Source organism: Notamacropus eugenii, chromosome 1 (assembly GCF_028372415.1).
Source record: "Notamacropus eugenii isolate mMacEug1 chromosome 1, mMacEug1.pri_v2, whole genome shotgun sequence".
In the NCBI taxonomy this organism is placed as follows: domain Eukaryota; kingdom Metazoa; phylum Chordata; class Mammalia; order Diprotodontia; family Macropodidae; genus Notamacropus; species Notamacropus eugenii.
This window is the reverse complement of record NC_092872.1, coordinates 601,630,849-601,647,084: the sequence shown is the minus strand read 5'-3', so window position 1 is coordinate 601,647,084 and position 16,236 is coordinate 601,630,849. Positions and strand designations below refer to the sequence as shown.

General features: G+C 37.7%; 1 long non-coding RNA gene across 4 annotated transcripts in view; it reads left to right on the top strand.

The window, feature by feature from the left end:
* Positions 1 to 16,236, top strand: part of LOC140520610 (uncharacterized) — a 132,738-nt gene that overhangs the window by 96,584 nt on the left and 19,918 nt on the right. For all 4 annotated transcript variants that reach the window (XR_011972594.1, XR_011972595.1, XR_011972592.1 and 1 more), the window contains 2 exons: positions 6,561 to 6,652; positions 11,940 to 11,983. This is a non-coding gene — a long non-coding RNA (uncharacterized lncRNA). The remainder of the gene's footprint in view (positions 1 to 6,560; positions 6,653 to 11,939; positions 11,984 to 16,236) is intronic.

Here is a 16,236-nt window from a genome sequence, read left to right as displayed (position 1 = left end):
TAGATGAGAGACAGATTGTGGGAAACTTTGAATTCTAGAATGAGAATTTTGTTTTATCCTAGATCAAGAGCGAACCATTGACAGTTGTGGATTGGGGAACGATGTGGTCAAATCATAAAAATACGAATTCTCTATTTCTGTGGAGGATGAATTAGAGAGGGGAGGATGCCTAAGGCAAGGAGACAAATTATGACGCTGTTGCAATAATATAGATAAGAGATATTCAAACATGCAGCCCATAACCAATAACAACCCTCAACATGTCTGAGTGCAGTCTGAGCCAGATTAAAATGTAATTGGGAAATATTAAACAAAATCAATGAAAATACAATAAAGCAGAAATAATGTTAATATGTGACTTTCTAAATCAATATACTTATGTACAGCTTAGTGGCCCCTGTTTCTATGTGAATTTGATGCCAGATAGGCAATGAAGTCATCAACCAAGGTGGTACACAAACAAGCGGAGGAAAGGGGACAGATGTGAGAGAAGATATCAGGATAGAGTTGATAAGACTTGGCAACTGATTAGCTATAGGGATGGCTGAATGAACCAGTGAAAAAGGAAATAATCATGAAATAATCCATGAGGAAAGAGAAGGAGAGAAATGATTTCATTCTGGAATTCAAACAGAACACTATCAAATGATATTTCAAAGTAAAGGGGTTTTTAAGTGATGTGACAGGGAAAAAGTGAGAATGACAGAGTAGAAAGAACATTGGATTTAGTCCAAAAGATCTTGGCTTTGTCATGTGTTATCAGAGATTCCCAAGATGAATTTTCAATGCTTTCTTGGATCCTAGGGGAAAACCTCTTTTCTGTGTCTTTAAGAAAAAAAAAATAGGGATCACATGAAAACTGGAACAGAAAACTGAGCTCACAAGTACATAAATCATCACAAAGGAGCATAAAAATGGAAGGAATAATGTGTCAAATGTCAAAAAGAAACCAAAGCACTTTAATCAAATAATATGGGAAAAATTAATCAATGTTCCTGTGAAAAGGAGAATCCTGAATATTCCCTAGGGATCATGGAACAACAATAAAGAACATCAAAATTTCTCTCAAAAGAGAAATAAAAAAGCCATTAAAAAGAGCAAGATGTAGCCAGATTGTACAGTGGCCAAATCACTGGACTTGGAGTCAGTAATCTCTTAGTTCTTTTTTTAACATTTAATTTTTATTTCATTTTTTCTCAGTTACATGTAAGTAAAAATTTTTTGAACATTCATTAAAAAAAATTCAAATTCCTAATTCTTTCTCTCCCTCTCCCCCCTTGAGAAGGCAAACAATTTGATCTAGATTATGCATGTGCAGTCATGCAAAAATTTACATATTAGCCATGTTGCAAAAGAAACACAGGTCAAAAGAAAAGAATAAAAAAGAAAGTTTTAAAAAGTACGTTTCAATCTGCATTCAGATGTCATCAGTTCTTTCTCTGGAGGTGAATAGCATTTTTCATCATAAGTTCTTTGGAATTTTCTTAGATCATTGTATTCATCAGAATAGCTAAGTTATTCACAGTTGGTCATCTTACAGTATTGCTGTTACTATGTGCAATGTTCTGCTTCTGCTTATTTCACTTTGTATCTGTTCATGTAAGTCTTCCCAGGTTTTTCTGAAAGCATCATGCCCACTGTTTCTTATAGCACAATAGTATTCCATCGCAATCATATATGACAACTTGTTCAGCAATTTCCCAGTTGATGGGCATCACCTGGATTTCTAATTCTTTGCCACCACAAAATGAGCTGCTCTAAATATTTTTGTACATATAGGTCCTTTTCCTTTTTCTTTGGCCTCTTTGGGGTATAGACCTAATAGTAATATTGTTGGATCAAAAGATACGCACAATTTTTATAGCTCTTTGGGAATAGTTCCAAATTGGTCTCCAGAATGATTGGATCAGTCCGCAACTCCACTAAAATGCATTAATTCTTTAGTTCTAATCCTGCCTCAGACACTTCCTTACTGGGTGACCTTGGTCAAGTCACCTAACCTCCATCAGCCTCTGTTTCCTCATCTGCAAAATGAAGATAGTACTATCTCCCAGTGTTGTTGTATGGATCAAAATGAGATAATACATGGAAAGCACTTTACCAATTTTAAAGCAATTTGCAAATGTTATATATTCTTATTATGAAGAAATTAGGAATGAATTTAGGTCTTAACTGGTCTTTCTGATTCAAGTATCTCTCATTTCTAATCAGTCTTCCATAGTTACCAAAGTATAGGTTGCTATGTTATATACCCTCCTCAACTCCCTTCCCTGCTCAATAAACTCCAGTGGCTCCCAGTTACCTCTGGGATCAAATCCTAACTCCCTGTTTATAATTGAAATCCCTTCACAACTAGGCTGCAAATGACTTTTTCAGTTTTATTACATATTACTCAACTTTGTTCACTATATGAAATGGTCTTCGTACTATTCCTCACAGTTGGCATTCTAGCTTCTATTTCCATATCTTTGTAGAGATATTTTTCTCCCTCTCTGAAATGTACTCCTTCCTCAACTCTGCCTGTTCGAATTCCTAGTTTTTCCAGAAGTTTACTTGTTTCATACATACCTATATGTACGTACATGATGGCTTTTCCCCTACTCTTCCCCACCAGAATGTAAACTCCTTGAGGGGAGGGACTATGCCCTTTTTGTCTTTGTATTCCCCAGTGCCTAACATCATGCCTATTACACAGTAGGTACTTAATAGATCCTTACTGGTAGATTGTAGTAAGAAAATATGGGCTCAGAGAAGCTTTCAAAGGAAGAAATCTGGCTAACAATAATGCATGAAAAAATGTTCTAAATCACTACAAAAATGCAAATAAAGCAACTCTGAGGTGCCGGTAGGTGGCAGAGTGGATAGAGTGCTGGGTCTGAGTCAGGAAGATCCATCTTCCTGAGTTTAAATCTGTCCTCAGACACTTTCTAGTGGTATGATACTGGGCAAGTTTATTAACTTTCACTCAATTTCCTCATTTGTAAAATGAGCTGGAGAAGGAAACAGCAAACCACTCCCATATCTTTGCCAAGAAAATGCCAAATGGGGTCAGAAGAATTGGATATGACTGGAAAATGACTAAACCACAACAAAATGAAGAAGCTCTGAGGTCCTACCTCCCACCTGTTAGACCAACAAAGATGACAAAAGAAGAAAATTTAAAATGCTAGATGGTTGTGGGAAAATACATCACAATGTATAGTTGGTTGTTGTCCTTCGTTTTTTAAGAGGACCAAAATGACATCACCATGATAAAGTGAAGTTTCAATGTGTCCCGCTGTGACTGATCGTACCAATATGAGCTTGGAATGCTCTACCACAGATTGGGCACAGATAGTCCATATGAATATTTGGGGTGAATACTCCAAATTTGCACATCCTAAGTTTACTTTGTGCTGTCTCAATTCTGCTTTGCTTATGGAGCACAGCACCCTTTGTAATGTGGGCACGCCATGCTGAGTGGTCCTGTGCTTATTTTCACAGTCAAATCCAAAGTTCTTGAGAGAGACCTTGAGAGTGTCCTTGTATCGCTTTTTCTGACCATCATGTGACTGCCTGCCCCATGTGAGTTCTTCATAAAAGAGTCTTTTTGACAAGCATACATTTTGCTTTCAAACAACGTGGCCAACCCATCAGAGTTGCACTCTCTGAAGCATAGTTTAAATACTTGGTAATTCAGCTCAAGCAAGGACTTCAGTGTCTGGTACCTTATATTGCCAGGTAATCTTCAGAATCTTCCTAAGACAGTTTAAATGGGAACAATTCAGTTTCCTGGCATGGTGCTGATGGACTGTCCATGTTTCACAGGCATACAACAATGAGGTCAACACAATGGCTCTGTAGACCTTCAGTGTAGTAGTCAGTCTAATACCTCTTCTCTCCCAAACTTTTCTTTGAAACCTCCCAAACACTGAGCTAGCTCTGACAATGTGTGCCTCAACCTCATTGTCAACGTGTACATCCCTGGAAAGTACACTGCCAAGGTAAGTGACCTTATGCACAGCATTCAAAACTTCTCCATTTGTTGTAACTGATGGTTCCATGTATGAATGATGTGGTGGTGGCTGATGGAACACCTGTGTTTTCTTGGTGTTAATTATTAGGCCAAAATTAGCACAGGCAGCAGAGAATTGATCCATACTTTGTTGCATCTCAGCTTCAGAGGCTGCATTGAGTGTGCAGTCATCTGCAAACAGAAAGTCATGCACCAAACTCCCTCCACTTTGGTCTTGGCTTGTAGCCTTTTCAAATTGAAGAACTTACCAACAGTATGGTAGTTGAGCTTGATGCTCTGTTCATCTTCACTGAAAGCATTTGACAACATGGCTGAAACATCGTGCTAAAAAGCATGGGAGCAAGCTCACAGCACTGTTTCACTCCAATGGTGACTAGGAAGGCATGAGAGCATTGTCCACTATCCAACACCTGGGCAAACATGCCATCATGAAGTTGATGCACAATACTGATGAACTTCTCTGGGCAGTCAAATTTTGAATATTTTCCATAAGCCCTCATGATTAACAGTGTCAAAAGTCTTGGTCAGATCTACAAACATTGTGTACAGACCTCTGTTCTGCTTCTGGCATCTCTCTTGGAGTTGTTGGGCAGCAAACACCATATTGACTGCTCCTCAGCCCCTTTTGAAGTCACACTGGCTCTCAGGTATATGACCATCTTCCAGGTGAAGGATCAGCCTATTAAGGAGGCACAGTTAGTGGAACTCTGAAATGGTCCAGCTGTTCTAGAAAGCAATCTAGAACTCTGTTCAAAAACTTAAAAAATTGAACATGCCCTTTCCCACAACTATGCAACTACTAGGCCTATATACACCTGAAAGGTGTGTGTGTGTGTGTGTGTGTGTGTGTGTGTATGTGTGTATGTATATAGTCTTTGAAAGAGATCAAAGAAGAAAAGGACTTAATGTAAGGAAAATTTTACAGTACCTCTTTTTAGAATAGCCAGAAATTGAAAACAAATGTGATATCTTCCTGTTGGGGAAAGACTAAACAAATTATGATATCTGACTGTACTGGGATATTATAGTGTCATAAGAAATGACAAAATGAGCAATTTTAGAGGAAACTGGGAAGATTTTTTTATGAATTTATACAGAGCCAAATGAGCAGAACTAGGAGAGCAATTTATACAATTTCAACAATATAGAGAAAAAAATAACTTTCAAGGACTTCAGAACTCTGACAAAGGCAATGATAAACTATGAGTTCAAAAAACTGAAAATGAAAACCACTCATCTTCTTCCAGAGAAATGATGAACTTAAAATGGAGAGTGAGAGAAAGAGAGAGAGAGAGAGAGAGACAGACAGACAGACAGACAGAAAGACAGACAGACAGACAGACAGACAGACATTTTAGGGCATGGTCAATGTGGAAGTTTTTTTATGCCTATTTGTGATGAGAGTTAGAAGGTGTTTAATAAATCTTTATTGAAAAAGTGAGTAAAAGCATGATAATTTGCAGTTTGTACATATATATGCAAGTAGACACAGAACTGCCACACATGTGTACACGTGAAGATATTTGTATACTCACACAGATACATTTTATTCTCACAATACCCCTGTGAGATAAATAAGGCAAAGTCTGTTAGCCCCATCATGCAGATGATGACATTAAAATGCAAAGAGGCTAGGTGACTTGCTCAAGGCTGCACAATTAATAATGCATCTTGGATTTTACAACATGTGATTAAGGCTATGATTTATTTGATGTCTATTACCTGTTTAGGAATGTAGCTCTCTGTTGGGATTGGAAGTTCAAATCCGTGTGGACGGTCTCGGGCGGGTAAAAGTGGGACTTCTAAATTTTAGAGCTCTCACGAGACCCTCCCAGGAAACGGCAGGGGATCAAGGTTAACCGAGCTAGCTCGGGTATTTCCACCTCTCCCCAGGAGATACGTGATGGGTGGAGTCTCCCTGCCCTCGAGGTCGCCCTGGATCTGGGCACACTATTGTTATCTAACAGCACGGTATTGAGATGCAAACTGTGTGGCTGAAGGTTAAGTAGGATTGAGGAAGCCTGAAAGCTCTCTTAGCACATAAGGAGCCAAGAAGACAGTAGGCTCCGCTTCTCTTCTCTTCTCTCTCCCCTCCCCCTCTCTCCCCGCTTGTACTTCTACTTCCAATCCCTTAAGCTTAGCCTCCTTAGGAAATCTCCCCCTCTTCCTCCTAAGGAAGACCCTCCTGCACTTGTAACTAGACCCTGAAATAAAGCTCAACCCTTGTTCGACTCTGGAACGTCCTTTCTCTCATATGTGCATCCGGCGTGGCCAGCCGAAGACCTCGGAGGTGAGGTAAGAAAGACTCGGGTAGCCCACACAGGCCTCTAGGCTTGGCAGCTCTCAATTAAGAAATTACTCCTATGGGAAAATATTACTTCATTTGTAATGATCTCAGCTTTAAGGTATAATTTCCAGCATTTTGGAGAAAGTGGGCTGGATTTCATTTCAGAAATGATGCAGTGGGATTTTTTTCCCAAGCAATTCCAAGTTGCTTCCTGGTACAAAGACCTGTCTTTTTTTTAACATGGAGGTTTTCCTTAAGTTGTTCTAGAGTTGTGAATTTTTGGTGCATCACAATCCCAGAGGTATTAAAGTTATGGATAACCCACGGCGCAATGGAGAGGGCAAGCTCAGGTAAGCTGCTGTATGCTGCTAATGATTACCCATTCTTTAGAAGTGGTAGATAGGACAACACTAACAAAAGGTATGATTGGAAAGAGATAGGTCATCTATCTATCTATCTATCTATCTATCTATCTATCTATCTGTCTGTCTGTCTGTCTGTCTGTCTGTCTGTCTATCTATATCTATCATCTATCTAATCTCTCTATATTTATGCATGTATATATATATATATGTATAGTTAGTGAGGGACCACCCAAGTGTTTCACTGGTGCCCATGAAATGTAAAAGGATCCAGAGGAAAGCTTCTTGCTTAGCAGAACATAGACAAGGTATGTACTGGATGAGAGAACATCATTGCATCCTTACACTGATGAAGGAATGACCCATATTAATGATTGCAGATTCAAGCATGAGAACATAGTTACTTTCTTCAATTCCATGAAGTTTTTCCATACAGCTAATTCTCAGTGCTATTTCAGAAATCTCCTAACTGACTGGACTGTCTCTAATGATGAGATTAATTGGTTAATTAATTAATAACTGCCCACCAATTGCCATGAATGGGCAAGCAAGTGAGCTTAAATGAAGCAACAAGGCACTTTGAGGGAAAAATAAGAGATGACATGTTCCATGCAAGTCAAAACACTTCTCCTCAGACCCAGATAGAGATAATTCAGTACCCTAGACCCAAGAGCCCCAAGAACACCAGTGCCATTGAGACCACCAACTCTGCTTCCAGCCTTCTCCCCTGTAGCCATTATCTATCTATGGACTCAGTCCAGTTAGAACTGAGACCTGGCATCTGCTTTTACAAGCTCTATAGCCCCTGCCTCTTTACCTATGGTCACAACTGCTGTAGATCCATAAAAGTAGGTTCTCACTATGAAAGTCTTTGGTGCTCTCAAGTGGTTCCACATTGAAAAAAGATATATGTTTTGTTGTTACACCTCAAGGACTGTAGGACCTTTTCAAATGACTTGAAACTAAAACTTCCTCTATATACTATGTCCTTGAGCAAGATCTCCTTGAACTCCAGAGCTCCTTGACCAAGGATTGTCTGCTTTTTTACCTGTACACCTATTACTTAGCACAGTTCTGTGCACATAGTATATGCTTAAAATGCTTTTTTCATTCATTCATTCATAATGGCACACATAATTTAAATGACTGCACTGTGGCTATTTTCAGCCTATATAGCTTCAGGAACAGATCTTCCTTCATGGACTTTATTGTCTACATGATTTTCTTTAAGTCATGATCAGGGGGGTGGACGATGGATAGGGAAATGACATTTTCTTAATCCAATGATTTATCTGATATGATGATTCTTTTAAGAAACAACAAGTCTCTAAGTATAATCAGGGTTTTTTTTTTTTTACTCCTCCTAGTATATTTTTCTCTTTTTAATGTTTGAGAAGTCTTCCTGTCCATATGACTAACAGTTAGAACTGAATTCCAGTCTTGTTGTTTTTTTTTCCTTTATGGGTTTAGATAATTCACCTCCTTTTTCTGGATCCCAGTTACTTTTTCTATAAGATAAGTGCATTGGACCAGAAATTCTTTTAACATTCATTTTCAGTGCTAATGTTCCATGTGTCCACTATGACCCTGCTGCCAAGAAGTTGTCTTATAAATTGCCATGAATTGACCTTACCCAGGGGACAGTATAAAGATCCTGGATATCAGGGATTGGGGAGAAGGTGCAGAAAAGGGATGGATGGAGGGGAAGCAAAGTAAAATGCTTTCTATTTGACAGTTTTGCTAAGGGTTAGGGCTACTGATCAGTCACCATTTGACATAGCATAGAAGAGGGAGTCTGGTCTACTCTTTGTGGTGAATGGATAAAGCATAAACAGTTTTTTAATATCTAGATACCTCTTTTTGGATCTATGTTTGGTCGCTGTCATCTAGACACTTTAGGTCCAATGTTCTTGGAAGGGGGCAAGAAGGATAGATGTTGGTGGTAAGTTCATAACAACAAAGCCATAAAGCAATGAAAAAGCAAGTGCTGAGTACTTACTATGAACAAAGCATTATGCTAAGTGCATGCTAAAGGTACAGATAAAAAAAAAGGAAGATAGTCTCTACTTTCAAGAAGTTTACATTTTAATAGAGAAAAACAACACACATAGAAGATTTTAGCTGCAAGTCATATGGAAGAACCCTGTACAATGACAAAAAGATGGCAATACATCTTTAAAGTTAGTTCCATTGATGAAACCATATCTGCTTCTGATATCGAACAATTTGATTCTGCCAAGGATTTGGGTGATGAGAACTGTCTTTGTTGGCTGCTAGGGAGACAGGGCTGCAGCACCTGCAGAACTACTTGCCTGGTGACATCTCCATCCATAAAGCCTATCTATCCCTGCAGATTGTAGAAAGACTCATGAAAAGCAAGCATTGTGAAAAGCGGGAGCAGTTATTTGCTTGTTTATTTGTGAAACCTGCTTCCTGCCTGCAAAGATCATCACCCTGGTCTCATAGATATAATTTCAAACTTGGAAGAGATACAATAGTTGTTTCCAAGTACTTGAAGGCCTTTTGTAGGAAAGAGATTAGAGTCATTCTCTCAGCTACAGAGAGGAGAGGTAGGAGCAGTGTGGAGAAGTTGCTGAGATGCGGATTTAGGCTTGATATAAGGTATGAGGAGTGGAAGGAGTGGGGGGTGGGGGGTAAGAAAATGAAAACTTGCTAACCAGAACTCTCCAAAACAAGAATGGACTACATTAGGAGGCCGTGCATTCCCCTCAGTGGAGATATTCAGACAAATGCTGGATGGCCACTTGTGGGGTATATTGAACAAGGGAGTCTGATCCAGGCATGGTTTAGATTAAATGGTTTCTGAGGTCCCTTCTGTCTCTGCATTTTTGTTTTTCTGAGATACTGTGTTGACACAGACTCCAGTAGTAGAAATAATACATGGATCAAGTAAGCTTTAGTCTTTTTGTCATAAATTGTATAATGAGATTATTTTACATGACATGGACAACTTTGTGTTCCATTTAAAAACTTCCTTTTAATTTGACACACAGGTCACATTCTTCCTTGAACTGTAGGCAGTACTTTGTTTAACTGAGGTTGGAGAACAAATAATTCTGTGGAAGGGAAAAGAACATTTGGATTTACTTGGAGGATTTTTTATGGATTAAGCAGCTGGCAACAGTACAGAGTGAAGCTAACGGGCCCACGCTCTTCCCTAGTCATGTGGACAAGGTTACTGACCCAGCTTTGTTGGATTGATTTCTGCAATGCTTCATAGCTCACCTCACACGGTTTTCTTTGGTCCACTTGGTTCCACTTCAGAGTCCCTTCAGTATGTTCGCACATGACAAGTCCAAAGAGAATTTCAAAAGGTTGCATGACAGATCAGCTGTCACTGCCTGTTTCAATGATTTCCTTTTCTTGAGTTGAATACATTTTTAATTTATTTTTATTCTCTGCATCTTGGATAGGAAAATCAATGGAGGTTTGAGATCATGAATAGATACGTACCTGACAAAGAGGTACTCATTATAGGTTTAGAAGAATGCCTAAAGGGAAAGAGCCCTGGTTTAAGACTCAGGACATAGGATCTGGCACCTGCTCTGCTACTAAAAAGAGAGGTGACTTTGAGTAAACCATCATCTCTGGGCCTCACTTTCTTCATCTGTAAATGGGAAAGGTATGTGGAGTTAGACTAGAATGTCTCTAAAGTCCTCTCCAGCTCTGACATTCTCAGATTCCAATCTTGGTCTTATGAATGTATTTAATTATATCCCATTAGTGGGCCAGTGAATTCATTTGATTAATTCAGAGCCCTAGCAAAACCCCATGTTAATGCAGGTTTTAGGAGACTATGTCTCTATCCCCCAGGGGCTTACATGATCAAGTAGATGAAGCCATCTTAAACCAATCCATGCCCCACCTCCCCTCTACAGTCATTTCTTTCTTCTAAACTTGTAGCATGCAGTAGACATGTGAACTCACACAGCTCACTCCATCTTCTCTGAGTTTCACTTTTCTCATTTGTCTAATTAGAGAAAATAGGCAATATGATTTCTAAAAGTTCCATCTAGCTCTGAGATGCAATGAATCTCAGACACTTATTGTTGACCCTCCTCATTTGTTAATTAGTCATGGTGTACCAAGGGGAATTTCTAATTTTGTCTTCTTCTATTGTGATGTAACTTGGCATATATTTGTAATTCTTTCCTCAACTAGATTGCAACTTGTTTGAGGCTAGAAACCTTGTTTTCCGACTATTTACTTCTCTCAAAAGTGCTTAACATAGCATCTGGTAGAAACCAAGGTTTAGGGTGCTGGTGTGATTTGTTCAAAGGCTTCCAGCACCTCTTTATACGTTGTATTCCCCAATAATATGTAAGCTTCTTGATGTCAGGAACTTTCTTGCTTGCTTGTGTTTATATCCTTAGCATTTAGCACAGAGCTCAATGCACAGTGAGATCTAAATAAGTGCCCTATAATCCATCCATCCATCCATCCATCCATCCATCCATCCATCCATCCATCCATCCATCCATCTGTCCATCTGCTTATCCATCTCTCTGTCTGTCTAGTTAAGGTCACACAATATGCAAGTTATAGAGTTAAGATTCAAACCTGGGTCTCCTGACTCCAGGTTCAGTGTTCTTTCTACCATACTATGTTATCTTATTCAGTTTCTGTAATCAGTAAATATTTTTAACCTGATTTCATTGGATTTTAAATGAGGGTGTCATCTGAGTTCCAATGAACTGAATGAATCCAAAATATCTCCTTCTTTCTGCTTTGCCTTTAGACATTTGCCTGGTGAGGGAGACAGCAGCTTCAGGAGGGAGGGCCCAATTAGTATGTCAGTAGCGTGCACTGATGGGCTGTAAAATGACATTCAGTTTTAGAATCATTTTAAGTTAGATGAAGAAAAAATTCCTTTGGAAATATAATTTCCTCCCCTTATTTATAATGCTGGTGATACTCCAGTAAAAGAAGAGATCTTAGGTCACAGACTCAGTCAGCTAGCCCAAGATCTGGAGACTTGAGGGACTTATGGGGCTAAAGAAATACTGATTGTCCTTGGAACTAAAAAGTTCCTCAATTAGTAGAAGTACCTCTTCAGGGAGTGTGACGAGACAAAATTACTGGCTCAGCAACCAATTAGTCCAGAGAAGAGAAAGAAAGAAGCAAAGGGCTTTATGTCCTAGCTTAACCTCTAACTTACAACCCAAGGTCTCACAGCTTTAGGCTCAACTTTTTCCCATGATGATGATGATGATGGTGTTGATTATGATGTCTCCTATTTTGTGTATTTCTGTAGGTTTCAAGTTTTGCAAAACGTTTTCCCTACAATGACCCTATGAGGTAAGGATTATAAATTTTACTATCATCTTCATTTATCATATTGCATATTTGGGTTAGATGATTGTCTACTACTCGCTTATGTGCAGAAAAGGCTACCAGGTAGCTGAAGGTACTGGGGAAAAGATCTGTCAGTGATGATGATTTCCTTTTTGTTTTCTCTCTCATCCTCTCCCCCACCCTTTGTCCACACTCCCTTTGAAAATTTAGGGTTGAAGTCCTTAACTGTCCTTGAATTTCTATTTTCTTTGAAAAAAAGTTGAGATTTAATGGATCCTTTACTGGTCCAATCCTGAAGCAGGTAAATTAAAATGGTTATTGCTTTTTTGCCTCTCACTCAGAAAAGTACCAGGGGAAATAGTGTTCTCATCTTCCATGCTTCAAAGTTTATATCATATGGGCATCACCAAACCTTACCCCTCTGTCTCTGCTCTAGCTGGGGAGTGTAGCCACATCCTTGCTATGCATAGATGAGGAAACTAAGGGTCAGTTACTTGCCCAACATTCCACAGTTTTGCAAGATGAGTTCTATAGCTGTTATGTCCTTTTCCAGATAAGACAGATGAGGCTTAATGATGATAAATGATTTGTTTGTGGTCACATAGGCACAGCTAGGTGGTGTAGTAAATAGAATGACAGACCTGAAGTCAGGAAGAATCATCTTCCTGAGCCCAAATCTGGCCTCAGACACTTATTAAATGTGTGACCCTGGGTAAGTCACTTAGCCCTGTTTGCCTCAATTCCTCATCTGTAAAATAAGTTGGAGATGGAAATGGCAAACCACTCCAGCACTCTCATCAAGAAAACCCCAAATGGGGTCACAAAGTGTTGGACATGACTGAAATGATTGAACATCAAAAAGATCTTTCACTTTTGCAAATAAAACTGAAGGAAGTGTCTTCTCATATTTATTCTTCTAGATCAAGCTTGATTATTAGAATTCCAAAGCATTGATTTACCATCATTATGTTGTTCTTTTTCGTTTATGTTGTTTTATATTTGTGTATATTGTTTTCCTGGTCTTGCTTACTTCACCTGTCATTAGTTCATAAGACAATTACATAATGGCTAATGTAACCAGGGATTCAAGTCTAGGACTTTGAATAAGGTTCTACTTTTTGGTAATGTTCCTACTACTGTTCTAGAGACTTGGGATAATTTGCCTTTGATTGAGAGGTCATCTGTGTCTCTCTCCCTCTGTCTCTCTCTTTGCTGTTGTCTGTCTATCTGTCTGTCTCTGTTTCTTTTGTCTCTGTCTCTCTCCCTCTCTGTCTCTCTCTTTCTGTCTCCTCTCTTTCATTTGAAATAGAATATCTCACTCTCAGTGGGAAATGTAATTTGCTCTGGTCTGGCTATTAGATTAGATAAATGGTTTAATTCACTATTCAAGAGTTGTGGGAAAGATTCCATAGATATTTATTTATACCTTCCTTGAGCTAAATTTAGACAAACCCATGTGGGCATACATATAAATTTACATGGGCAACACTCAGAGAAACTACACTAAAATGTATTGAATGCTTTAAGGCTTATCAAATGCTGTGTGTGTGTGTGTGTGTGTGTGTGTGTATACATACATACATACACACACACACACACACACACACACACACACACACATATATATATATGTAAAATCACATTTGATCCTTAATAAAAATCATGTGGGGTAGATCTCATTACTAGCCTCATTTTATAGATGAGTAAATTGAGGTTTAGAGGAGTTAAATGACTTTCCCAAGGTCATAGTTGTTCAGTGTCTGATGGAGGATTTGACCTCAGGTTTTGTGAACTTCAAATCTAGTGATCAATCCACTACGCCATCTAGTTGCCATACTGCTCGGTATTCATTTTGTTCAGTTTTTCTTGCAATCTAGTAATATTGCATTATATTCATATACCACAATTTATTTAGCCTATCTCCATATGATGAGAATCTACTTTATTTCCAATTCTTTGTTACCACATAAGAGATACTATAAATATTTTGGTATCTACATCATCTTTTTTTTTGTCATTGAACTCCTTGTGTACAGTATATGTTTAGCTGGAGAAAAGTCTGAATCAGAGGACATGGATATTTTAATCCTTTCTTTGTTTAATTTCAAATTGCTTTCCAGAATGATTGTATGTATTTGCAGCTCCACTAATGATTTTCCTTAAAGATTTAACATTGTTGGTGGGGCTATGGACTGATCTTACCATTCTGAAAAAAATCTTGAAATTATTTTTCTAATATATTTTAATTTATTTCATTAAATATTCCCAGTTTTACATGAAAATTTTTTAAATATTCATTGAAAATTTTTTTTGAGTTCCAAATTCTTTTACTCCCTCCAACTGGACCACCTCCTTAAGAAGTGGAGCAATTTGATATCAATTAGACATGTGAGGTCATGCAAAACATATTTCTAAATTATCCATGCTGCAAAAGAAAATATAGGCTAACTTCTTCTCTGAATAAAATTTAAAAAATTGCACTCAGATTTCATCAGTTCTTTCTCTAGAGGTGGATACTATTTTTTTTTGTCATGGGTCCTTTGGAATTGTCTTGGATCATTATCTTGATCAGAGTAGCTAAATCTTTCATTGTTGCTCATCTTTACTATATTGCTTTATTGTATATGGTGTTCTCCTGGTTCTGCTCACAGGACTTTTCATCTATTCAGAAATGTCTTCGTAGGTTTTTCTGAAACCATCTTACTCATTATTTTTGTAGCACAATAGAATTCCATTACAATCATATGCTACAACTTGTTCACCTTTTCCTCAATTGGTAGGCATCCCTTTGATTTCCAATTTCTTGCTACCTTAAAAAGAATTGCTATAAATATTTTTGTACAAATAAGTTCATTTCTCTTTTAAAAATTATTTGGAATACAGAGCTATTGTGTATCAAAAGGTATGTACAATTTTATACTCCTATGGGCATAGGTCCAAATTGCTCTCCAGAATTGTTGGACTAGTTCGCAACTCCACCAATAGTTCATTATAATCCCATTTTTCCCCCCACATCTCCTCCAGCATTTGTCACTTTTCTTTTCTGTCATGTTAGCCAATTGATAGGTGTGATGTGGTATCTCAGAATTATTTTAGTTTTTATTTCTTTCATCAGTTGTGATGTAGTGTATTTTTTATATGACTATAGATAGTTTTGATTTCTTTTACTGAAAACTGCCTGTTTATATCCTTTGACCATTTGTCAATTGAAGAATGTATCTTTTTTAAAAAAATAATTTTGGCTCAGTTCTTTATGTATTTGAGAAATGAGGCCATTGTCAATTAAACCTGCTATAAATCACCACCTCCCTCCCCCCACCAATTTCCCGTTTTCCTCCTAATTTGGGCTGTTTTAAGTTTTGTTTGTGCAAAAATATCTTTTAATTTCAAAATTATCAGTTTTACTTTTTGTTATCTTGTCCATGTCTTGTTGGGTCACAAACTCTTCTGTTCCTCATAGATCTGACAGAAACAGTTCCTGTGTTTCCCATATTTACTTATGATAACATCCATTATGTCAAAGTCATTTTAAAATTGTGACCTTATCTTGCTATAGAGTATGAAATGCTGGTTTATGCCTAGTCTCTTCCAATCTGCTTTCCACTTTTCTAAGAAATTTTTTGTCAAATGGTGTGTTCTTTTCCCAAAAGCTTGTATCTTTGGGTTAATCACTAGATTAGTTTGCTCATTTGCCACTGTGTATTATGTACCTAATCTATTTCACTGATCTACCGCTCTATTTCTTCGTCAGTACTAGAATGTTGTGATGATTATTGCTTTGTATTATAGTTTGAAATTTGGAACTGCTATGCAATCTTCCTTCATACTTTTTTATTGATTACCTTGATATACTTGACCTTTTGTTCTTTCAGATGAACTTTATTGTTTTTTCTATTCTATAAAGTGATTCTTTGGCATTTTGATTGGTATGGCACTGAATATGTAAATTAGTATTGTCACTTTTATCATGTTGACTCTGCCTACCAATGAGCAATTAATATATCTACAATTATTTAGAACTATATTTATTTGTATGAAGCATTGTGTAGTTACGTTCATATAAGTTACATATGTATCTTGGCAGGTAGACTCCCAAGTATTTTATACCATCTGCAGTTATCTTAAATGAGATTTCTCTTTCTTTCTATCCCTGCTGGGTTTTATTAATATATAGAAATGCTGATGATGTGTGTGGGATTATTTTATATCTTGCAAGTTTCCTAAAGTTGTTAATTGTTTTGGCTAGGTTTTTAGTT